The sequence below is a fragment of the Emydura macquarii genome, unplaced genomic scaffold, assembly GCF_026122565.2.
Source record: "Emydura macquarii macquarii isolate MOO-44397 ecotype Brisbane River unplaced genomic scaffold, CSIRO-AGI_Emac_v2 contig_2362, whole genome shotgun sequence".
NCBI lineage: Eukaryota > Metazoa > Chordata > Testudines > Chelidae > Emydura > Emydura macquarii.
In genome coordinates this window covers 1,957,664-1,984,396 of record NW_027132499.1, presented here as the reverse complement: position 1 = coordinate 1,984,396, position 26,733 = coordinate 1,957,664, and the positions used below count along the sequence as shown (strand labels likewise).

The window sequence follows — 26,733 nt, the reverse complement described above, 5'->3', positions numbered from 1 at the left end:
AATTCACACAACCTTGCACAGCCTGTTTACCAGGCCGAGTAGTGCCTCTTATCAAACCGGTTCTGACCAGACCCGTCAAGCCCCTATCCCTGTCCAACACGTCACAAATATCTTCCGCGGCCTTCAGGGATAACAAAAGAGATTTGAGCTCTGGGATTCCGTAGGGCCAGCATGGTAATGGACAAAGTCTTTTGTGTGAATTGAGTCATACTAGGAAGAGCCTTTGGTGTCTGAGGAGTCCATGAGTTTGTAACTATCATGACATAGAAGACTTAGAAACATCAGGGCTGATATTAACTTCCATTTAAAAAAAATACTTTTGCTCCTTTCCTTGTTAAAATACCCTTGGTAAAATAAGATAACCAAAACCATTTGTGAGCTTCTGTTCTAATCTGTTCAGGTGCTTATCCCACACCCATCACCTTGGTATCTGTTCCGTACAATGATGCACTAAGTGATGTGACTAGTATGTGTCATGTGAGGTTCAATCTCCAGGCTTCTCACCAGGAAGAACTTTGCATGTGGGTTTTAAGAAATTATGTGCTGTTATGAATAAAGTCCAGGTCAAGAAATATGCCAGCACATGGAAGAGAGAGTAGTGAGGCTGGATTTCATTCTTACTTCCTCTGGGAGTGAGTTACAAGAAGGTTCTGTCTCCTGCATAGATGAGCTTGAAAGACTCATAAGTAAAGGATGCAGGAACAGTGCGAGGCGAGTATGGAGCCAGTGGGGACATATTTTTTGATGGGAGACAGACATTGTGGCGGGCCTGAGAGGAAAGATGGTCCAGGGGTTAGAACCTAGGATTTGGGAGACAGCATTCAGTTCCCTGCTCTTTAACAGACTTCCTATGTGCCCTTGGGCAGGTCACTGAGGGCCAGATTTTTAAAGGTTATTAGACATCTAGTGAGATTTGAAAAGCATGGAGGCACTTAGCACTTATTGAAATCAGTGGGACTTAGGTGTCTAGAGGCATTTGAAGATTGCATTGGATGCCTAAATACCTTTACCTGGCTCTTAATCTGTCTGTCTCAACTCCCCATCTGTAAATATGGGGATAATGCCTTGCCTCACAGGGGCATTGGGAGGATAAATGCACTAAAGACTGTGAGGGGCTCAGATATGATGGTGATAGGGGACATATAAGTACCCATCATTGATTGATAGATGGCTTTAAGGGGGTGGGAAAGACAGAAATGAAGACGCACCAACATCCCCACTGCAGAGCTCTGACCTCCTCCTTTCACCCCATTCTTTCCTGAACTGTTCCAACACTCCCCCCTTACTACTCCAACCCCTTATTTACCACAACTGCTCAGACTACCCTACCACTGCTCCAACTTCTCTTGCATTCCTATTGCTCCTCAATAGTGAATGAGAAATGAGAGGTTGGGGTAGGGTAGACTATAAGGAGCCTTGAAAGTATATTTGGTGCAATAGAGATGGGGGAGCCAATCGAGGGATGCAAAGAGATAGATGACATGATCAGAGTAGTTAATTTCCCTACAGTACTTGGCAAAATACTTTCATGTTCCTCTTAACTGATTTGGCTAGCACAAAAGGAAATGGTCTCAGGACATGAACTCAGATCTCTCACATGATCAACCCATTGTGTCATATTTGAAAACTATTTTGTATCATTATTGGATTGATTCAATCTGGAAAAAGTGTATTTTAAAGCACTGAAAAATGATGGCAATAATCTTATATGTTTTATGTTCCTTTCATTGCATGACGCTTTACAGACAAGAGCCCAAATCCTGACCTCAACAGCACCTGCAACATGGAGAAGTCAGCTGGTCTGCAGGACCACATCTACCTCCCTAGCTGTAGATGGGTCTGCAGAGTCTGTTTTGGAAGTGGAGGAGAAGGACCTACATCTGAAGAGACAACATTGTGACCATCCAGCCTCTCTCCATTCTTATGGGAGAAGCTAGGCCTTTGAAGATGACATCAAGAAAAGCAATGCTTTCCAGTGTACCAAGATGAGTTTGTGGGAGTCTCTACCAGACTGAGTGACAGGTGGGGAGACAGAATTTGTTGTACATTCCAAGACAGTAATGCTGGTTAACAGCTCCAAAAAAGAGTGGATTCTGGGAAATAACACTTCAGGTTATGAACCCTGTCCTCTATTGACCAGAGAAGAGAGTATAGAGAAAAGGATTCTCTGCTTAATTTCCCCTTCCATGAGGAATATTTCTATCCTTTTTGAAGCAGATGGACCCCAACCCAGGTACCTCTATACTATCAGAAGGTCCTAGCACAGTATTTTCTAACTTACTCCTGTGTTCTCAGCAACCTCAGGAGAAGGCAAGGAGAGAGACATTGATTTGCACTTGCTGCTTAATGGTGCTAGGAGCAGCAGGACATTCTGCCCCTCTTACTCTCAGCTATGGAGCAGCAGTTAGTCCATAGGAAGCACAGACAAGACTTCTTATTGTTTAAGGACAAATAATAGTGTGGTGCCTCACAACTCGTATATCTCTGGGGAATGTCACAACGATCTTATCAAGATTCTTTTATTTTGATATGGGTGCAGTGAGAGGAGGTAACTATATACAGCATAGCTCGTCTAATTAAGGAGTATTCCATAACTACTATTCAGATCAACTAGTGTCTTTAATACTGAAAAGATGCTGTGATAGCTAGAAAGAGTCACTTTTGTCCCTATTACCAAGGTTTCTTCTTATCAAATGAAACAAAGTTTTTCTTTCATCTATGAATAATGATATTTGAAGTGCCTGTTTCATGTACAAACGCTCTCTCTCTCTGAATAATTTTTTATGAAACATACAATGTGTTGTAATAGAATTCAGCCACAACATAATGTAACGAACTTCTGGCTCATTAATGGGAACTGCCTTGACAATGATTCATAGATCCCAAAGCCAGAAGGAACCATTCTGATCATCTAGCCTGACCTCCTGTACAACACAGGCCAGAGAACTTCCCCCAAAATAATTCCTAGAGCAGAACTTTTAGAAAAACATCCAATCTTGATTTAAAAATTGTTAGTGATGAAGACTCCACCATGGACCTTTGCTAAATTCTTCCAATGGTTAAATACTTTCACTGTTAAAAATGTACACCTTATTTCCAGTCTGAATTTGTCTAGTTACAATTTCCAGCCATTGAATCAGGTTATATCTTTCTCTGCAAGACTAAAGAGCCTGTTGTTAAATATTTGTTCCCCATGTAGATACTTACAGGCCATAGTTAAGTCATCTTCTCTTTCTTAAGCTAAATAGATTGATGTCCTTGAATCTATCACTATAAGGCATATGTTTAATCCTTTAATCATTTCTGTAGCTCTTCTCTGAACCTTCTCCTATTTATCAACACCTTTTTTAATTGTGAGCACCAGAACTGAACACAGTATTCTAGCAGCAGTCATACAAGTGCCAAATACAGATGTAAAATAACCTCTCTACTCCTACTCGAGAGTCCTATATTTAGGCATCCAAGGATTGCATTAGCCATTTTTGCCATAGTGTTGTACTAGGAGCTCATGTTCACCTAATTATCCACCACAACACTCAAATCTTTTTTCAAAGTCACTGCTTCCAGGGCAGAATCCTCTACTGTGTAGTTATAGCTTATATTTTTTGTTCCTGGCTGTATACATTTATCTTTAGCCATATTAAAAGCATATTGTTTGCCTTAGCCCAGCTCACCAAGCGATGCAGATGGCTCTGTATCAGTGATGTGTTGTCTTCATTATTCACCACTCAACAAATTTTTGAGTCATCTGTGAACTTTATTAGTGATGATTTTATGGGTTTTTTTTCGGGCCATTGATAAAAATGTTAAGTAGTGTAGTGTTAAGAGCAAATTCTTTTAAAACTCCACTAGAAACACTCCTGTTTGGTGATGATTCCCCATTCACAAATATATTCTGAGATCTATCAGATATCCAGCTTCCAATCCATTTAATGTGTGCCATGTCAATTTTATATCTTTCTAGTTTTTTAATCAAAATATCATGTAGTACCAAATCAAATACCCTTAAGAAGACTGAGTATATTACATCAACATTAATACTTTTATCACCCAAACTTTGAATATCATCAAATAAATCAAGTTAGTTTGACAGAATCTATTTTCCATAAATCCATGTTGATTGGCATTAATTATATAATCCTCCTTTAATTCATTATTAATTAAGTACTTATCAACTTCTCCATTATCTTATCCAGAATCAATGTCAGGCTGATAAACTTATAATTACCTAGATCATCCCTTTTACCCTTTTTAAATATTGGCACAATATTAGCATTCTTTAAATCTTCTGGAAATATGTCGGTATTCAGAGAGATTTTTTGAAAAATCAACATGAAGAGTCCAGAGAGACCCTCAGCCAGCTCTTTTAAAACTCTTGGATGTAAATTATCTGGATCTCCTGATTTATGAATATTTAACTTTAGTAACTGCTGTTTAACAACCTCCTGAGCTTCTAGTGTAAACCCCTTTGCACCTCTGAGAGTGCAAACGTAGTAGGTATGGGGTGGGCTTTACCTCCTAAGGTCCTGGATCATTCTGCCAATGTGGGTCTCCCTGCTGAACTCATGACTCCCCACCACCAGTGATCTGGGTTACTTGAACTCCTAACACCAATGATGGTGCCTCATGGGAAAAAAAAGTGTACCTCTCCCTAACAATTTATACAGTATTCCTTTCAAATATAAGTATACAGTTCTCAAACAACTCCAATAAGCTTTATAAAACAATAATAATAAAAATGCCAGGTGTCCTTGATTCTACTTATTATGGCAACCCTCTAATACAGTGGACTCCAAGCTTTTGGGGTCATGCCCCCCACCCCTTACCTGGTTGGTGCTGCCCAGGACCCGCAATTGGGAGCCACTGGGACCCAGACCATGGCTGGGAGCTGGAGCTGGCCAAAAGCAGGACCCGGAACCTGAGTGCAGGGCCTGGGTGAGGGGTGAGGGATGAGGCCAGGAGTGGGGCTCGGGGTGCAGGGCCCAGGGTTGCAGCCCAGGGTCGGGGACCGGAGCAGAGAGGGGCAAGAGTGGGGCTGGGTAGCACTTCCTCTCTTCCCCCGTGGGAGCTGGCCCAGGCCCCACTTTGCCCTCCCAAGATTCCTCCATACACCGTGACCCACATTTTGGGGGCCTCTGCTCTAATATGTTTGTCCCAAATTCAGGTACCTGTCAATGGTGCACTCGTAGATGTTTCAGGCACTGTGGTCCAGTGTCTTTCTTGTCTGAGGTGTACAATGATCTGCAGAGCAGTCTGGATCTCAGAAATAGCTTTCAGCTCCAAGGGATGGTTTGAATCCTTCTCACACTGGATAATAATCATAGATACAAGCTGTACGCTTTTCCTCTTGGCTGAGGTAACTTTCAAAAACTAGGCTGTAGGCTGTGGCAGATGAGATAGCCAGTTGAACTGCTTGTTGGAAGGATTGACAGGTTGAGGGATAGGTCCATCAATGGCAATTATCCTGGATGGGCAAGAATACAACATCATGCTCTGAATGTCCCTAGCCTCTGTTTTCCCAAAGCTGAGAATGGACAACAGAGGATGTATCACTTCATGATTGCCCTTTCTGTTCATTCCCTCTGAAGCAACTGGCATTGTCTACTGTCAGAAGACAGGATACTGGACTAGATGGACCATTGATCTGACCCAATATGACTGTTCTTATGTTCTTATTTTTTAGATCTGTGATCAGTTCCTCTTTTTCTGTCAAGACAAAGTCTAATATAGATTTTCCTGTGTTGGTTGCAACACTTTTTAAGTTAGGAAATTGTCATCTATAATATTTAGAAATTCCAAGGATGTTTTAGTACTGGCAGTATGAGACCATTAGCATATGTCACTCATATTAAAGTCTCACGTGATCATGAATCTTTTTTTCCCTAAACATTATAGACAGGTTTGTAAGAAGCTGTTTATACTGTTCCCTAGTGTGATTTGGTGGCCTGTAGCAGACATGAAGTGTACCATCTTGTGCTTACCTGTTAGGACATTGATCCATAAGCATTCAAGATCATTTCTTTCCAAGATATCAGTGACTCAGAAACAGATAATGCCATTTTTAACAAAGAATGTTACTCCCCCTCCGCTTTTGCCCATTCAATCCTTCCTAAATAGGTTATAACCATTGATTTTAACATTTCAATTATGGGAATCACCCCACCAGGTTTCAGTAATGCCAACTAGATTAAATTTATGCTCATAAGTGAACAACTCTAATTCCTTTTGTGTGTTGCTCAGGCTCCTCTCATTAGCGTATTGACAATTAAAGAATGTCTTCTCTTTATATTCTTTGTTTACTTGATTAATTCTGTTTTCAGCATGCTCATACCTTCCCTCTTTTTACCTCCCCCTTTTGTTATTAGTTTAACATCCTCCTGATTACTGTAGTTTACTCTCCCCAAAAAGATTGGTCTCCTTCTACTGAGGTGGAGACCATCAAACTATACAGCCTCTCTTCCCATAGAAGGGGAACCAAACTTCCACAAACCAAAACCCTCCATACTACACCACTTATCTAGCCAACAATACACTTCCAGAATCTTATGTCTTTAGTCTTCCTTTGCACATGGGACAGAAAGGATCTCGGAGAATATTGCTTGCACTTTCTTCTTCAGCATGCTTTTGAGTTCCCTGAAGTAATTTGCCATCTGCAAGATATCCCACAACACACTGTCAATAGTGCTGATATGAACCATCACTGATGGCTCCTTTCCCACCAATTTCAAAAGCCTACCCAGTTTTAGAGCGACATCTTATATCCTGGCTCCGGGAAGATAACATAACATCAGATTATCACCTGTTCCTAGCTGAAAGTTCTGGAAATTAACTGGAGAAAAAAAAAAAAAAAGAATTGTCCCATAGGTAGGCTATGATTGATAAGTAGTAAATTGTAAATGGAATATTGGGGTCTCCCATGTATAATTCTCACTTCCAAGACAAAGCTTCTCAGCTAATATGATGTGGTTAAGGGGACAACAGGAGGAAAAACACATTTAATTAATGAAATTTGTAGTGGGACAAATTCATCTCTGGTGTAAATCTACTGATATCAGGGAAGGATGTGTCCCATTACTATTATTATTTTTATTATGGTAGCACCCACAATGTGCCAGGGGCTGTTCAAACACACAGAGCTGTGGAACTAATTCTTTGTCTTCTGTTGGAACGGAGCAGTGTTGTTGTGATTGTTTTGTTGTTTGTTTGTTCATGGTTTTGTTTTGTTTTTTAAACAGGACTGTGCTATTCCATGGACATTCCCCTGCAGGACAGGACTCCTGGACTGTAGGAAGACAGTCCTTGAGCTGAAAAGCTAACAATATTTTCCCTCTGTTTCTTTAAATATTTCATGTCTAGTGATCACAGAGGACGGTGCTAAGGCCCTAGCCATACACTAATATTCCAGCCACCCCTCTATTTCTTCAGACTGCCACTATAATTTATAAGGAAGAGTTAAAAATAATGATAAACATAAAAGACAAAAAATTAATTTACTAAATAGCTAGTGCCAAGGACTGTACATGGAGATATTTTATGAACCGTGAAAAAGACTCATAATTTTTAGTAGCTGAAAATACGTATGTTAATTTTTTTCTAATGAGAATGTTTCTAATTTCTATTGCAATTACTTCTTAGTTAAAATATGGAGTATCATTAGGCGTATACCCACTGTCAGATGGATAGCAACTACACTTCCCAGCTTGAATTTATCACAGCAGAAATTGACAATAGAAATCCAAAAGGATCAGTTAAGCGGGGACTCACCTTGTGCTTTTCATTGACTATTAGAATAGCAGAGCCACTGCCACTGTGTAATAACTGTTGTTAAATAACAGAAGAGATGCATAAATGCCCATTAAATGTCTTAACAGTCTGAGTCAAATTCTCAACTTCTGTAGGAATTCTGAGCAAATGGGCTTTGCAGAAAACATCCTGTCGGGACTTTCCACCCTCCCCGCCCCACAAAGCAAGGTCACAGAGCATCTACAAAGGCCTTCTAACAAATGCTACCTCAACCACAGAGCTACAGCAGAGTGTGTAGCCCTGCATCCTTCGTCTGCACAGTTTCTTCTTTTAACCTTATCCATAGTCACAGACATTCTGATCATGTTTTGCCCCTTCCTCACCTCATCCCCAACATCTTCTTCCACCATGGTGTGAAGAGTATAGGAAGTCTGAGACTCTAGCCACCCCTGTATTCAAATCCCTACTACTGCAATAATATTTGTACAAAATGTTCCTTGTCAGGTATCATGTGAAAGTTAATAATACACTGGTTGTTAATGTCATTGTAAAATGTATGTCTTAAAGGTATATGTGAAGCTATGAATTACCTCTGTATTACATTATTGTAACATGTTTAAGACAACCTAGCCTAGGTAATGGTGATAAACAGGACTGTCCTAGACAAAGCAATGTGGGTTTACCTCAATTTACACTTTATCCATAAACAAATCCATCAAGATAAACCAGAAGGGATTATCCTGGTCCTGAATTCGAGAAACAGAGAATTAACATGGCTTCTGCATCCCAGAGAGAGACACAGCAGACTGAATCCCTAGGAGGACATCCTGACTTGTAAGAGAAAGACATTCCTTTAGCTATATAAAGAACAGAGATTCCATCTTTATCCTTCATCTTAAGGAGACAAAGAAACCAAGCAATTTGATCTCTGTGTTGGATCCTGGCCAGGGTGGCCAGTGAAAAGCTGGAAAGGAGACTGGAGGTAAAAGAAAGCATCTTGAACAAAGACTGTATCTTGCCAGATTAAGTTTTAGATTTTTAGATGCATGTTTTCACTTTTATTTGCTTATAACCATCTGTACCTTAACCTTTTTTGTACTTGTTATCACTTAATCCATGTTCTTCTCTTAATAAACTTGTTTTACCTTTTTCTATAAACCAACTGATTGCCATGTTTGAGAGGAAGTGTGTATTTTCCAAGTTAAACTAATGAACTGTGATGTAGTGATCTTTTAACAGGGCAGCAAAATCAATATCTTCTGTGAATGGACAGTGGTAGAGGCTGTGAATTACAGAGAAATACCTCTGAGAAACTTGGGAGTTGGATATCATTGATTGTTACCTGCTAGGTGAGGTTTGGGCTAAGATAGCTTTGAGGAGTTTGCTGGTAAGGAAGACAGACTGGTGTTGCAGGGAACTGACACAGAGTCGAACACCAGCAAAAGCTCACCTTTGCTGAGGCAGAGACGTAGCACAATGGTTCACAGCTCGGGTATCCCCAACAGTGTGTTATACAGTCAACTTTCTTTGTTGAAATATTTGTCAACCAAATATATATATACATATTTGTATAAAAAAACATTTCCACAGGAAATGTTTTCTTTTTGATGGGCGGGGGTGTGGGAGTGTGAAAAAACTAAACAAAAACTGTTTGTTTTTCAGCAACTGATATTATTTTAAATTTATGTTTTTGTGAAAAAAACAATTTTGGGGAGACAATTGGGCAAAAATATTCATTCATTTTTTTCTGTCAGACAGGGTGATTTGTTTTGTTTTCAGCTGCCACAAGAATTTTGTAGAAGCATTTTGACAAAAAGGGAAAAAAAACCACGTTCTTTGGGAACTTTTCTTCCTCATGAAAAATTTCAGCCAGCTTTAGTTGAGAGAGCAGCTTGCCACCAGTGTGCTACAAAACTCAGACTACACAGAGTGTCTGCTTGGGCTTTCCCTTCCACTGCACATATGGCTTTCCATGTCCAAAGAGCTGAACATGCACTACTAGGACCTACTACATACACTTTTACAAAACATGGCAGAATCGATTTCCAAAGGTTCAAGTACTATTCACATTTATGTTTTCCTCTAACTGAATGTGAGTGAAACTAAGAATCAAGTTGAGATGAACCAAAAAATTCAGTCAGAATTGACATCTAGTAGATAGTTTTCCATAAGTCACAATGTGTGAGGTTCAGGGTTGCCACCTCTCTAATTGCTGGTAATCGGATTTCCAGGGCCCTGCCTCTTCCCCCCAAGGCCCTGCCCCATCATTCACTCCTCTGCCCTCTTCTGTTGCTTGGTGGATCATTTCCAACTCCCTTCCCTCTCCATAGCTAGGCTCCCTCTGCTCTGTGGCTGGGATGGGAGCTGCTGCAGCCTGACAAGGAGCTTGCCTGCACATAGGAGGCAGACCTATCTGAGCAGGGGCTGGTGTACGTTAATGACCCAGTGCATCTCCCCTCCCACGGTATCTGGACTTTTGGTATCTAGTCAGTACATCTGACCATAGACTGCCAGGTCTCCTTTTTTACTGGATTTTCTGGTAAAAAACTGGGCACCTGGCAACCCTAAATGGCACCCAGATATAGAAGTCAAAAAACGGACTGTCTGGGTGAAACCCTGGGTAAAACTGGATGGGTGGCAACCCTAGTGAGGTTCCCATCAAAACCAGACGTAAATGATACTTCAAGTATATTTTTCACTGGATATCCAAAATAAATATGTGCATTTCAAGTTCCAGTAAAGACTTGGTTTCATTAAGCAAGTATAATAACATTCCCAGCAACAAATTATATGAAGAAAGAAATATAATTTCTTGATACTTTAGATGATATGGTGATTAGAATTTTTTTATTTGAAGTCTTTATTAATAAGTCAGTTGTGGTACTGGTTGGATTGGGAGAGAGGGGGCATTTGTCATATTGGTTAACATCAATATGTCAAAATCATAATAATTCATGTGAGATATGCCATGTCAGGTACTGTTAGAAAGGATGTAATGTGCTGAGAAAGATGGCAATACTTATGTTCATGTGTTATATCTGTAATGGGAGTTATGGACATATTTGATGTACCTATGTTTCAAACTATGCTGTATAAGACATACTCCAGATAGGATGGCGGCAGGACAATAGCCTGCTTAATGGCCCATAAGACACTCACGGATGCAAGGGGCCCAGGAAGAAACTAAAGGCATGCCTGAAGATTCACCAGGATTGGCCCATGTGACTCTGAACTCCATTTTAGTTCTTGTAACATTCCACAAGACAGCATGGCCAAGGCCAGAGGGTAGATAAGGCCAAGACACAGAAACCATTTTGTCTTTGTTCCTGTTCAGCTACAGCCATATACCTGCCTCTGGATCAATTCATTTTGCAACTAAACCAAAGGACTTAGACCCATCTGGGTGTTGGATGTATACCAGAGGAACTGTACAAGCCTGCAAACTCCACAATTCTTCTAGAGACCTGATGTATATGGACTTTCAATCATTTGTACGTACCTGATTGCTCTAATCCTTTAACATTTCTTTTATGGTTTATTTCTTTCTTTTTACAATAAACCTTTAGTTTTAGTTACTAAAGGATTGGCTGGCAGCGTGATATTTTGGGTAAGATCCAAACTTACATTGATCTGGTACTGTGGCTGACCCTTTGGGGTCAGAGGAAACCTTTTTAGTAAAGAGCATAGAGTTTAAATAACTGATCTCTGTACTGGACCTAGTGCTGATTTAGGAGCCAGGAGCTGAAATGCAGTAAAGGGGGCTGTGTGTATTTGTATACTGGCTTTTGTGGGGATTCAGAAGCGCAGTTTGTGGCTGTTTGGGAAGTCTGACTTCAGTGTCACCCACCAGAGCTGGGAGAATCTGCTCTCCATTTGCAGCCTGCCCTGACCCTGAGCATGGGAAGGGTCACACCAGTTATCAAGAAACAATGCAATTTTTTATTCATGTGGTATGAGTTTCTGGCTTTAAATCCTTTAAAGTTTTCTAGGTCAAATGTAGACTCATCTCAAATCATTTACTCTCATGGTAACAGTAAAAAAGTTTTTGGAGTTTGATAATTTTTAAGTATAGTAAATAATGCAGCAATTTCATAACTTTAGCATCCTTTTTTGCTGAGTTAAAAATTATTCACTATTAAACCAATACATTTGATTCTATCTAATGCTTCTAAAAGCATATTTTTCTTTATATATTCTTTTTCCAGGGAGTGTTACAAAACCAGGACTTTAATCTAAACTGGAACAAAGTGGTTCATACCATACTGCAAAAGCTACAATTGAAAAAACACCACCAAATATCGTTTATCAAAAAAGGCTTTGTTGTTTCAGTTAAAAAAAAAGGAAATTGTTTATGAATTTGAAATACAATTTAAGTTAGAAGATACAAATTTAAAATACAACTATGCTGTGTCAGATGAAAAAATATTTAAAGTATAATAATAATTTTAAATCCTTGTCTGAAATTCCTTGTATACCCTAAATTCCCACTTCTGGCATTGGGGATTTAGGTTGTAGAAGGAATGCAGGACTGGGCACAATCCTTGCACACTCAAATAATGATGAGATACAATTTAAAGAATCAGACCTTCAATGTTATCTGCCAGTGCAGACCCCTATTCCTGGATGGATTTTTTTTTTTTAAATATATATACAATTTGCCCTTTGAAAAGCTCTTATGTCTCTATGGTTTGCAATACAGACTTGACATTTGGCAGAGTCAAGTCCGTGGGTTAGAATGTGCCTGTGCAAATCCACTTGGATTTGGCTGTACTATAAAGTGTCAGAAATCACCATTTTAATCTGTAATCTGTGTTATGCTCAGCAGAGTTTGCTGGAAGCTTCCTGCTAAAAAACTGAACTTTCTCTCTGCACTGAGCGTGCCCCTTCAGTATCAGTGAACCTTCAGCCTAAGAATATTCCTCAACATCTTTCTTCACCATGTTGAATCAGCCAGATGAAACCAGAGGCACAACCAGTGGTGGGATATGTCCTTCCCAGCATTTTTCCTGCCAGGTGGTGTTCCCTCAACCTGCCTGCCCACTATGCCCGATGCTGCATATGATATGCGTTATGATAAAGTCTTTAGTTATGTGATCACATATTATTTTATACTCAAATTCATAGATTCGAGAAAATTAATGACAAATTAATAATATGTTACATATGGAAAAAATACAATACCTTAACTTTTTCACACAGATGAAAAGGAGACTCGATAAGAGTAACTGATAACTCGATAACTGAAAGTATCTAAACTTGTCTAATGTGCAATTTATTAGCATACAACACAAGCTTGAAATAAAACAAAATTGAAATTGAATTATAGGCCCTGATGTTGTCATTGGTAGTGCACTGGCTTATTTCTTCACATTATCAATTGCAGGATAAATGTGCAAGGCCTTATTTTGTAAAGACTTACCCTCAGCCTTGACTTTAGTGTTAGCAGTCCCAAGCATGTGTAAATATCTTAGGAGAGGGACATATCATAGTCTAAAGAAGTTTTCCATAAGGCTATGCTTTTTATAATTTATATTTGGTGATTAGCTAATATAGAAAGTGGCAACATATCGGTACTGACAATGTATATGTTATATAAATATATAAATATAAACTCTGGAAATATATGCTACAGGTAGAAATGTCTGAAACACAACTATGTTGAACTCAAGTCAAATTATTTCAGGTATTTGATATCCCCATCCAATACTTGTGGTGGATCCTATACTGGAGATGACTGAATCATTTGCAAAGAATAATTTATGTAACACATATAGCTTCTTTTTTTATATTGTTTTGCTATCTCCAGACCATTTCAGTTTCTTCACATTTGTTATTCAAATACAGTCAATTAATACATTGGGATTTTTTTTAACTCTTTGCAAATATTAAAAACTGAAAGTTTGGTGCTTCACTAGGATTTTTCATAAACAGGGCCAGATTCTCACCTGGCATAAATTAGCATGGACTGCAATGGATCTATGCCAGTTAATACCAACTGAGGATCTGGTCCAAAGGTCCCAGATTGGGTGAACATAAAAATGTTTCTGCTGTGAATAGTTGCAGGTGCAAATGCATTATTTTTATTTGTATCGTGGTAACATGCATGGGCTTTGATCAGGGATAGGCATTGTGGAGAAGATTTTCAAAAGCCCAAATGAGGTTTAGGTGTCTAACTCCTATCAGAAGGATATTGGTGTTAGGCACTTAACTGCTTGAAAACCTCCTTTGGCATACACAGGATTAAAACAAAAAAGATGGTCACTGCTGGAAAAAGTTTATATTCCCAGCATATGAGTGCCATTGGGTAGATGCAACAAATAGAATAAAGGCAGTGGCATGGTTTCAATGGTGCTGGTGCCAGTGCCAACAAGCTTATGGGGGCCCAACCCACTATCGAACTCAGGCATCTCGGACTTCAGTTGTTACTGCTGCTGCTGGTCGCGGTCAGTCGATGTAGATCATTGTAGTAGTGGACATATGTCTGCTGGCCTTCAAACAAGCCTCCAGCCTCTCTGCTCTTCATCAGAAGCAAGCTCCCCACTAGACCAGGACACATCAACTAAAAGTGGCACCAGACCTTGCCAGAAAAATAGATGAAAAACTTGCAGACATATCTCCCCCGCTCCAAATGATCAACACCCCTCACAATATATCTCTCAAGATCTATGGATCTTACATATGCCTATCAAAACTTGTGGTATACCTCATCTAGTGCACCAACTGCCCCAAGAGCAGCTCTGAGGGTGAAACCAGACAATCACTTCAATCTCGCATGAACTCACACAGGAAAATGATAAAAGCCAAGAACAGCATATCACCTGTGAGTGAACACTTTTCACAAAGCAATAATTCTATATCTCACCTATCAGTTCTAATCCTCAAAGAAAACCTGCACAAAACTTTCAAAAGATGATCCTGGGAGCTTAACTTCATAACTTTGCTAGACATTAAAAATCATGTATTGAATACATACACGGGCTTTATGGCTTATTAAAACAATCTATAACTCACTAACAACCCCCTGCTGCTTTCCTCTCCCTCCCTCCCTTCCTTCTCTGTGAATGGAGGGATGTTAATGGGTCATTTCACCTTGAATGGTCCCTTGAAATATGTCTTAACTACTTATGCTAAACAATCTGTTTTACCTTCTATTTAGCTGTGACACTCTGAGTATGTTTCCCAAACCTGAAGAAAAGTTCTGTGTGAGCTTGAAACTTGTCTCTCTCAACTACAGAACTTGGTTCAATACAAGATATTACCTCACCCACTTTGTCTCTCTTCTATTTCTTAACATTTTGACTTTGTTTACATAAATAGCTTAGCAGTTCAATTTGAAGCTCCTTTCCCCCCCACCCTCTTTTCCTGAAACTGTATTTAAATAATTTAAATCTAGGCAGGAGCTGAGGAACTAGAGGGCTGGATTGGGACTTGGGGGGATCTAGAGGGAGGATGAATTTAAAATCAGGAAGGGGGTACCTAACTTATTCTTACACCAGGGCTCTCTGGGGCTTTGCTCACCACTGAATAAAGGAGAAGAGATTAATAGGAAAACTTTCCTGTTTACTATAATAAGCAACAGTCACAAATGTATAATACTTCCCTATGACTGAAATTTCCAGTCAGTCTTACACTTTTAATACACATAGTTACCTTGTAGAGGGCTGAGATGAGGAGAAATCCTGAGAAAACCAAGGTTACACCTTTTAGAAGTCTTAATATTATGCAAAAGGTATGTAAATTTCTTCAGATCGTTACTAGTAAGGTGAATTGATAGAACAGCTCTATATTTCAAGTTCTAAATACATTTCTTTCTTTTGGAAGATCAAGACCATACAGTTAACAGTCATTACAATCCCATCCTGCCAAGCATGCTGTTTCATTTCAATATTGTCGGTCTGAAGCAAACTGCTGAATTGCCTAGTCTACCTTGAAGATATATTTATCTATGGATAGTCTATTTTGAAAGGGTTTTTTTAGCTGTTAAAAATGAAAGCTTAACTTGTAAGTATCTTCCAAGAAATGGAAACTGCAGGGTAAAAATTGGCTTGGCAGGTTAGCAGCTGGGATAATTTGGAGAATTCTCTCTCAGTTCTGACAACACTGTGGTGTGAGTGAAGACATTTGGAGTAATATACTTACGATGATTTAAACAAGACTGTAGGCTACAAAACTCATGAATGTGAAAAATATTGCTTCCATGGCAACACATCATTAAAATCTTTTATGAGGAATAGGGACTCGGGGGTAGGATTAGTTTCTTTTATGTCAATAGCTAAATCCAATAATTAAGGGTTTTGGAACAATAATATTTTAATAACTTTCTACTAAATTTACAAAAGATAACACTGAACTGTTTATTTAACTGTATTTATAAAACACAGGCAATTAATTTATAGACAGTTGATTATTAGCAAGATATTAGAAAAACTGTTCTCATTAATAACAGAACTTTGATATTTCCTCACGTGATTTCCTGTTTTCCAGATATCTTTATCATTTATTCAAAATATGCTGAAATGAGACACCACTAACCATAAAAACTTCATATAAATTAGATTAACTACATTTTTGCCATGTTATGATATTGGATTTTAATAATATTCAATTGTCTAGTACTAATTGGGTACCTGATCACTGTTACCCAAAATTCTTTCCTCTGTACAAAAATCCATAGGAGTATTTTAGATGCATTACATTTTAAATGCCACTTTTGTACTATATCCTGTTTCCATCAGCATCTGGTGGGAATCTGAGAAATTGTATCTGACATAATTATTATGATTTGTGTAGTAAGAATGGAAATTTCTTGTACTTAATGGTATGAGAATTTTTGCAGGTATAGTAATGAATGTCATCTTCATAAGCTCCCTCTAAAAGGAGTAGTTATCCTTACATTATACATCTCAGAGATATTCTCATGTGATTAGATATTAGGATAAAATCTTGTACTATTTTTTATTAGGACCACATTTCAGGTTTTAATACACTCAAGGTCATTTTGAATGCCAAGTTTTCAGGAGGTTCCATAGTTACCGCAGCCCAAAGTACATCTCAGATATGCATGAATTATTACATATTCTCGGACTTCAGATGCATGCTATTCACTCCATGAGTGACTAACAAGAAAGCCCTGAGTGGCATTAGAATAAAATACAACATCAGCATATTAAAAACAAACAAAAATTAGAGTAGGAATCTTCAGAGACCTATTAGATTCTACCACCAGGCAAGTTGCTGTGAGGAAGCACTGGTCTTTCACAGATTTTCTAATATTTCTTCAATGGGACCTGTGGATCAGAGTGGTTGGATATGGAGCTACTCTTCAAAAATATGTCTTCTGGCTGTTGCCTGTGGGAGGGGAGAGGGTAAAGGAGAAGACTGCAGAAAAAAAAAAGTAGCATTTTTTAGAGTCTATCTTTTTAAATGTTCAGTTCATTTAGGTGTCTAAATAGGAAGTAACCAGGTTTTCAGAGATGCTCAGCAGTTTCCACTGGGAGAACCATTCTCAGTGGAAGTCATTGAATCCTGAATTCACATTAAAATCTGACCCCAAGTTTCCACTGGAAGTGAGTGTAATTATGACTATTAAAAATATGGCACCCACAGTATCATAGTCTTATTCTCCTTTTGGAAAAGATCTGAATGTAGTCAATTGTATTTCACAACATGTATCAGAATGTTCTAACTATGCTGAAGTAGTTTATATAAACTTGCCCCATAACTCTTTTCGTTCCTCCCCATTTCTTATCATTCTTTTCCTCCTTATTGTATCCTGTGTCAAGTCAATAGCTGTACCTAAAAATACCCTTCCTCACTGATAATCTCAAATATCTTGTTATGTACATTGTGCATATTCTTCTCTCCATCAGATCGTCTTGCTTCTTTATCTTTGTAACTTCTTGTTTTATTCTATTTCCTCCCATGTCCCATTGTTGTATCCCTCAGTTTTGCTATATAGCTATTCCAGTTGGTTCTTTTATCCTCTAGAATCTTCCAAGCATTTCTTCAATTCTAGCTGTGTTTGTAGCAACCCATATCTCTGTCTATATATTTGTACAGTATTGATCTACTTCCTCCCACCTAACATACCCATCTCGTCTTTCCTGTGTGCATTCACTATAGATAAAGCTGTCATTTCTGTGACTTTATATTTTCTGTACTTTGACATGTAGCAAAAATACCTTATTTTCTCTGTTGAATCGTTCACTTTTTTTAATTCCTGTCTTCAAAAATTAAATTCATTTGCGTTATGCCTCATGATGTTTAAATGATAACATCAAAGTAATGCATTTACCTAATTTTGCTATGCATCATCCTCAGACTGCAGATCAGAAGACTGGTAGTATAGAAAGTCTCTCCTTAAATAAAGAAACCTTTGCTCTAGTCACTCAGGTTTCAAATTATTACACAACAACCCGACAGATGTATTATATTAATTAACAACATAGTTCAGGGGAAACAGAATGCACTAATCCCTTTAAAAATTATTTATGCATGGCAAAATTACAGCGCTCAGAAGAAATGAGAACAATATGGTAGTTTAAATCTTATTCCTTGTTGTAAGGAAACGATAAACTGTTGCAAATTAGTTAAAAAAAAACAACTTTTATTCAGTTTAATGATTTTGCATTAAGTAAATATGTAAGCACAGAAATATAAAAAAGAAAATAATGGACCCAGACTTACAGTTGTCACTCCAAATTCAATCCTACAGCATATACTCACCCTAGTATTGCTTACTCATGGGCGTAGTCCAATGTGAAGTCAATAACATTACTAACATGTTCAAAGATGACGTACATGAATCAGGACCTGCAGCATTAAATCCAGAATGAAACCTGGAGAACTAAATTTGGGTGAATAATGGATATTTTGGTTCGCTGTCAATTCTGAAAAAAAAAAAACCAGTTTTCTTTTGGGTAGAGTGCACAGTCTTTGCTGTGAACTTCATGTACTGTATCCTGGCTTAAGTGAGTTCTGGAACAGAAGCAGCTAGTGTTGTCTCTTAAAAGGGGTATGCTTATTGGAAAAGTGGGCGAGGCTTCCAAGAAAGGGTGTTCTACAGATGCCTGTCCAATATGGAGTTTGGGTTACCTCAGGCAAGAATTTTAATCAGCTCAAAGGATGTTTTATTTACAGCATGGATTCTGAGTGTCAGGACTGAGCACTTTTAGCTCAGCCTGAGGACTAGAACAGTGTGGTTAGGCACCCAGTGCGTAGCTGAAAACTTATGGTAAACTCAAATTGCTGACATACCAAAACCATGGAATGTTATTCATGGGTTTCAGGTGGGCATCTGTAGCTCCACATGTGCCAATCAATTGCTACTTATTTTCTCAAGTGTCGCAATCCAGGTTTCCTGGGCCTCACTGCTGCATAGGCCTGACTCCTACGTGGACTATTGGCCGGAAAGAGCGAAAACACAAGAGCAACCTGCCTCAGTCATTGGCCATGCCTAAACAACTACAAAGTGAATTGTATATGTAGGTGTGTTTCTTGGCCTGTACCACTATTTGGAAAGCATCATTTCATCCTGAACATTCTATTCATTTGTTTTCACTGCTAATAGTAGTATGACCTCTTCTATTATTGTTCTACACGTACATGTATATTCTACGTGTGTAGCTGTTTTGCATACTATACTTTGCAGGAAGGAGGAACCAAGGTTAAAAAAAATAATGTTAAATATTTACTAATAGCCTGTGTCGATTACATACAATTCCACCCCACCCCTCCTTAAAATACACGTAGCTTAAAAGTATAATATTTAGGTTGCAAAGCTAAGTCTTTGAAAGTTAGGAAATACCAGATTTATAGTTGCTCGTATAGCCTTAATTTCTGCCCCCTTGTGCACTGAATGAGGCTACAAAACAGTGGAGAGTTTCTGAAATGAAAGGGTCTTATATAGTGGAAAGTGTTAGGCAGCCTAAATACAGGTTTCACTGCCAATCTCCTTATAATTATTATTGTTGGTAAAAAGTGTAGTAAGAAAAATAGTATACACAGATAATGGAAATAAAATTAACCTGGATAATACAGAAATCTATTGCTTATAAGGTTCTATGGGAGAATTTTTTTGTCATGAGCCAACTTGATCATGCCTGCTCAGTTACTCCATCAATGTTTAGACAAGAATTCCCTCAAAACAGAGGTAGTGTGTAGCACGTCTTAAAGGTGGGACTAAACAGTAACTGTTGGATGTATCAGTATGGTTCTCATCCAGATACATTTTTTTCCATTTATGAGGATTTGATAGGTGGTTAGGGAATAAAAAATGTCTTGCAAAATCTACCATACTACAAGGTCACACTGTCAGTATCATGGACAAACATAGCAGCATCCTATTGTAAAGAAATGGCTGTCAAAGCATCTCAGGCATAAGTACAGATGCACAGCAAAGCTCATTATCAGAATACATAGAGTAAACAGAGGAAACAATCATCTGAGCAAAACAACAACAGCAAAAAGATTGTATCACTTAGTCTGCAATGAACTGAAAGCTATAGAAGCACAAATTCTGTGAGAGATGGTTTGCAGATGAATGAAGGTTGAGATGTTTAAGCATGCCCTTTGTGTTATCATCTCTGACGAGAGAATATGGGATTTGCTAACTGATATTTTCTTTCACTTGTAAAGTTCAAATATGTTACATCAATCTTTCAAAGATGTATTCATTTGCTCAATTTTATTCCTGTTGGCAATTCAACTGAAATTAATAGGTAGAGATGGTCAATTTTTTTTTTCCATTAACACATTTGAACAGAAAATGCCTTTTTAGACAAAATAGATTTTGGGGGGGTTAATTTTGGGGAGTTTTTTCTTTAAAAAACCAAAACGAAAACAAAACCACAAATATTAGACCATGAAAATGTTTCAGTTTTTGGCAACTTGAAGACTGAGTTTTTTAAGTTTGTTTTAAAATGAAAATTTTCAGGATCTTCTTTTTTCAACAAAAAACTAATAATTTGAAGAAAGTTTTTTAAAAAAATGAAAGAATGTATGTTTTTTAGTAATTGCCGACCAGCTACATCAGTGAGAGTACTCACTTGCCTAAAGTTCAGCTGGTGGAGTACCATGCAATGTTTCAGTTGGCTGGGCATAGATAATTGTTTCTGCAGTTGGGAAAGGGTGGGGAGGACAGGCAAAAGTAGGCTGATGTGTTTGGGTCTGAGACCAAAAATTAATTCCTTAATCCTGTCAGTTACAACACCAATTCATCATTTTGATTTGCTATGTCCCTTTCCCCCCAAAACACTTTTGAGAACTCAAAAGAGGGAGTTTGAGCAAACCTTCATGAGGCATTGGTGTGGGAACTATTAGCTTACCTGGTGTCTCTGGTGAGTAGTGTAGGACATGTTGGCTGGATGGCTCAAATATGGGTCCTTTGGGGATCCACCTGGGCCAGATGTTTTGGGGGTGGCTAGTGATAGTGGCTTCTCCTCATCTATAGAGAACAATGACCATGGTGACTGCTCTGAAAGGGGTACCCTAGCAGTGTAGGGGTTGCCACAGATGCTAGTGCAGACACTCATTCTGGCAGTGGCCACCCACAGCCATATGGTTCTGATGCCAATGCTGGTCTCCCAGTGGGATTTTCTTGTTATTTGTCAGGACTTCATCATTGCCTTCAGCAGGGCCCTCCAAGTATATCAGATCTGAGTTGGCGATCACAGAGGCAGTCTCCTGAGGTGTTGTAATCTTCCTTTCCGGTGACTGCACCTCAGTCTAATAAATGTAATCTGAGGTATCCTCGTTCACCTGAATGGGAGAATTTGGCTCTCCTTGTGGTCACACAGTGGAGAGAGAACACAATAATGTCTGATCCTGCTCCACTGGAGTGCTACCAAATCTGACCTATCACTCCCCTGCTGCTGACACGAAGCTGAACAATGTGTGGCCTTGCAGACAACACTACTGTCAAACCTGACCCTCTCTGCACCTCAGTTCTCCATCTGTAAAATGGGCTAATAGTACTTCCCTATCTTACAGAGGTGTTGTGAGCATAAATATATTAAAGACTGAGATATGCTGAGATGATACAGTAATGGGGGGGAGGGATTTACAAGTACTTAAGATAGACAGACAGTTGATGTTCTGTCCCAAAAGTTTTAATGAATTATGGAAGACTAAATTAATCTGTTTTATTTCCCTGAGTGTTTTATTTCATATTTATTAAAATATTATCCATATTAAAAAAGTAAATATTGCCCAAAATAAATATAAATGTGAAACTGGTATAAAAATAATTTGAGAAACATAGCAAAATAATGCATATTGTGTATTTAGCTTCACATTCTGAAAACTTTCATAGATGGTTAGATAATGGCTGTTCTCTATATCAGTAATACACTGTATAAAAAGCCTCCTTGCAAATCGTATATTACAAGTATTAACAGCTTAGTATGACAGGCTGATGGATGATACAGAGGTTTAAGGTTCTTCTACTGTGCTGTAGTTATACCATTCACATTCTCTGTAACCTGGAACTTCAGTCTGCAAAAGTAGGACACAAATGTGTAATTATTTAAGAAAGTCAGATTTACTATGTACCATGATCAATATTAAAGAAGTGAAAGCTCAGAAACCAGTACTTCTACCAGAAGCTGACAATTGCTGATATAAATGTATGCTTTAACTTTGTCAGATTAAATCATCTAATTACCATTGACTATTTTAATCTTGAGATTGGTGGTGGGTAAATATTGAATTTGTGAATTCAAATTATCTCTGCATAATTTAGATACCACATTATCAAAGAAAATAATTTGTTATAAGACAGAATATCGGAACAAAAAATAGGTTTGTAATGGCTCCCGTAGGACTACTCATATGCTTCCAGTTAGGTTTGTTCTCATGCTGTCACATGAAGGCCACCAAATGCATTATGTGACTCCATCATCTTCTGTCCTGTGACAAATCTAGCATGTTACAGGGCAAGATGCCTGTGAGGTGTCTGTTGATACCATCCAGTCATCATGTTTTAGGTATTCTGGAGGGAGTCGGGGAGGGGGTTCCATCCTGCTTTCATAAGGTTAAAGTCGGAGATAATCCGTGCAGGGAAGTTGGTAGGTATTCAGAGCTGATGACTGGAGACCCGTTTTTCTCACAAATACAAAATAACTCAAAATAAAAACAAAACAAAACAAAACAAAAAAAGACCAAAAAAAAAAAAGACCAAAAAATCATTATAGGGCTTGGAGCTCACTCCATTGGTCTCTGAGACCACCGGCATCATCGCTGATGACAGTGAGCTAGCAACTGCTATACAGCAGCCACAGCACCCTAGAACCGCTATCTACCTCATCTTTGGTGAAGGAGTGATGAGCCACTTCTGCTGCTTACTTACAGTGCACATGACCCCAAGGTCAGAGGACTTCTGGTTGAGAAAAAGGGTTGAAGCAGAGAGCCGGGGAGAAAGAAGCACCCCGGCGTCCAAGTTCTACTCTTCCCGCTCATCATCCCATGGGGTGATGCTGAATGATAGCAGGGCAGGGGCACTGGAGACTGAGCCCCACCCCCTAGCAGAAGCCGGGCACAGGGCTCATCTCAGCAGCCTGAGTTCCTGTAAGAGCCCACAGAACCCCATACCTGCAGATGGACTATCCTAGCCCCTGACAATAGCCCCATGGGTGGTGGCCCCAGTCCAGATTTCCTCATCCAGAATGGTATTTGGGTACCAGACAGGGTGTGGCTTCTCTCTCTCTTCACACACACACACACACACACACACACACACACAGTGCAGTGGCATAAGCTGATGGATAAAATGAAACAACACACCATTCCTGACAAAAAATACTGTTAAAAATTATAAGAACTAAAAATAATTTAATGGGGCTCTACAGCTAAATATACCACTTTAGGAAGGGTTGGGCAACCACTTAAGAGAGTGGGACACGTTTAATTAGAAAACCCCACAAATGGACCAAGACCCCATTGTGCTAGTAGGGACATAGAACAAAAAGACAGTCCTCTACTCCCAAAGAATTTACAATCTACTCTGTTATGTAAGATGCTTAAATGCTTTGCTGAATAGGTGGCCAAATATACCAAACCAGTAACAGAAACGGTGTAGGCATTTAGACCCTGATCCTGCAAAATATAGTGTGTGTGCAGACTTCTCTGCTAAACCTATTTGAAGTCCCTGGGGTTCTTTACAACTGCAGAGGTCCAAATTGTTCGTTCTAAATTGCATTTGGAGGGTTTAAAATTGTAATTTTTGCAAGGAAATAATAATTGATAATATTGAGAACAGTTAAAAAAGAGCAGTAAGCAGAACAATCTGTGCATGTCTTTTGTTGTCAAACTATGAAATTTTGATCATTTGAATTTCAGAGATGGCTTGAACTGCAGAGAGTCCCAGAAGAGGAATATATATCTTGGCAATTTGAAATAAACTGGTTGAAATAATACAGACATAACAGAAAGTGATAATATATTGCACATATAGAGTATTTTATTTTTCTTTACTGATTTTATACATGCACAATGTTTCCTTAATAATTTATACATTCACGTGCACCATGGCTGAAATTTCTCTCAGAATGGAACAAGGGCTATTAAATCCAATTTAAACCCTATTTTGAAGGTTTAAAATGGGTTTAAATGGTACATAGGCCTTGTGCTGTCTCTCTGCAGAGATATGTTTTTCACTCCATATACTTTTATTCAGACACACAGCCCTTTGTCTTTGAGCATCTGAACACAGGACTTTGGCAAGCCATCTGTCACCTGCAGATCTCTAACTTTAAAATGGCTTTAGTAAAACTCTAAACAGACTGGAGGCTTTATGTTGAGTGAAAACATCCCCAATTAAAATTTCACATATTCTAACCAGTTCAATGTCCTGTGAGATACACAGACCTAAATATCAGTGTGCATAATTTGTACGGGCGACAGAGTCGTTGCTGAAAATTTGCCTCTATTTAGACTATCTTTCTTCCTCCCATCCCCCTAAAAAGTATCAAACTATAAATATGTGATTTCAGAGTGTCATGTTTTCATGTATTTTGTCTTTTTAAATCTATTGTTAAAAAAATTTACAGATCCTGTAAACATCCTGTTTTTCATATCGTGTTTATTCCTATCAGAAATAAGACATTTGCTTCCCTGAGTCATTTGCAGTGAAATATAACCCACTGCTTTGTCTCTCCATGGGCACATCCATATTAATGTAGTACCTCCAAAGATATCTAATCACAACAGTGTAGATAATTCTGCCTTGGTAGTTGAGCACTATTTCCATTCAGATTAATTTAGCCTTTTAATTCTCCTGAGAAAACAATCACATTGAAGTCTAACTCCTGAGTAGTTTATTAGTGTTTAAACCACAGGTGCGCCAAATCTTTTTACTCTGCCACAGAGAGATCTTTGAACACCCTCATATTCATTTCAGTTTCAGTAATTGGTTTGTAATAGTAGACTTGGCTAAAATATTAACAAAATCTTGAAAGCAATCCAAAAATCCAATTTCTGCTATTTATTTTATGATGTTGCTTAAAAAGAACCCACTGAATTCTAAACCTAAGTGATTGTGGATATAAGACATTTATGTAATTTTGCTATAACATCAAAAGTTATATGTATAGGAGGGTCTTGTGCTGGAAAGACATTATGTCATAATGCTTTTCTTTCCCCTTACTTATCTTGTTGGATAACCTTTTGCAATGTTTTTGTGGGATGTCACAGACTCAGAGGTGGCAGCACCTCAGACTTAGTTTCACTGTGCTTATATACATAGAGATGGTAGTTAAATTATAATATTAATTTTATCCACCAAAGGCTACTGGAATGCATAGCAGCATTTGGCAGGCTTTGTACTAGGTAAAAAGTGAGGGTAACTTTGCCCTTGCTAGTGCTATTTTCTTTAAAGCTGCAGACATAGCCGAATAGAAGAACACCTTTTATTTTTTCTTATTGATAAAAAGGAATTGTAAAATAATATGTAAATTCCTGAAAACTTGTCAGTGTAAGATCCCTAAATAAGATCCCTAAGTATTTTGTACATTCTCCCTTCTCATTGAACTCTGGGACAAATTTTCAATCCCAACTTCTAGCTGCATCCAAATTTGTGTGAGCAACTGACTATTCCCTAGAAAAGGGTGCACAATTGTGGCACTGGAAGCCATTTGCCAAATGACTATTTTTATGTGGACAGTGGATGCATGTCCCTTTTTGCAGAAACAGTGGGCTACACTAGCAAAAATGGGCATGTAAAATGGAGGGCCAGATCTGAAAATTGGGTACTTCATTCTGATTTAGTCAGGCTTCTAGGTGAGAGCAACTGGCCCAATTGGCCCAGTGTTTTGTAGCATAGGTTTTCACGGGAGAATGTCATCCGAGAACACCACATATCTGCAACATATACTACTTAGAGAAGGAGTTGTATCTAGCTGGAATCCTTACTGGCATCCATCAATTGTTCTAGCTGGAAACCTTGCTCTCCTCTCTTTTTATAAAGCAAGATTACATACACAGTTAGTATTACTATTATTAGTGGTAGCAATATTATAGATGTGCATAAGCATTCATTCAGGGATTAGGACCTCACTGTGCTAGGCACTGCACAAACACTCATTAAAAAGACAATCAATGTCCAGAACATCTTACAATTTAGATTACAACAGATCCTCAATAAGTGAGGGGCAGGAAGAGTTTCAATAAAACAAGTATATCTCAACACAATAAGCTTCAGTCATGGCTCACCACCTGCTGGCACAGTGGCAAGGTATTGTACAAAGCTTGTCAGAGATGAGTTTTAAGAAAAGGCAGGGAGAATAAGGTGGTGGCCAAGCAAATAATCAGGGACTTTTTCTTAAGTACACAAAGCAACATGTGGGAAAAGCTGACTGGTGGGTGGTGACAGCATTATAAAATATTGCTGGCAAGAAAACAAGAATTTTGTTTCACTAAAAAGTTCAAGGTTTTGATACTTGTTTTTGTCCCACATTGGATTACACATTGGGTTACAGCTAAGCTCCAGCTCTTGTC

General features: G+C 38.5%; 1 long non-coding RNA gene across 2 annotated transcripts in view; it reads right to left on the bottom strand.

Annotated features, from left to right (window-relative positions):
- Positions 1 to 16,044: 16,044 nt before the first annotated feature.
- Positions 16,045 to 26,733, bottom strand: part of LOC137161617 (uncharacterized) — a 49,871-nt gene continuing 39,182 nt past the window's right edge. For both annotated transcript variants that reach the window (XR_010922139.1, XR_010922140.1), the window contains 3 exons: positions 18,469 to 18,632; positions 18,038 to 18,101; positions 16,045 to 17,121 (listed from right to left, as the gene is read on the bottom strand). This is a non-coding gene — a long non-coding RNA (uncharacterized lncRNA). The remainder of the gene's footprint in view (positions 17,122 to 18,037; positions 18,102 to 18,468; positions 18,633 to 26,733) is intronic.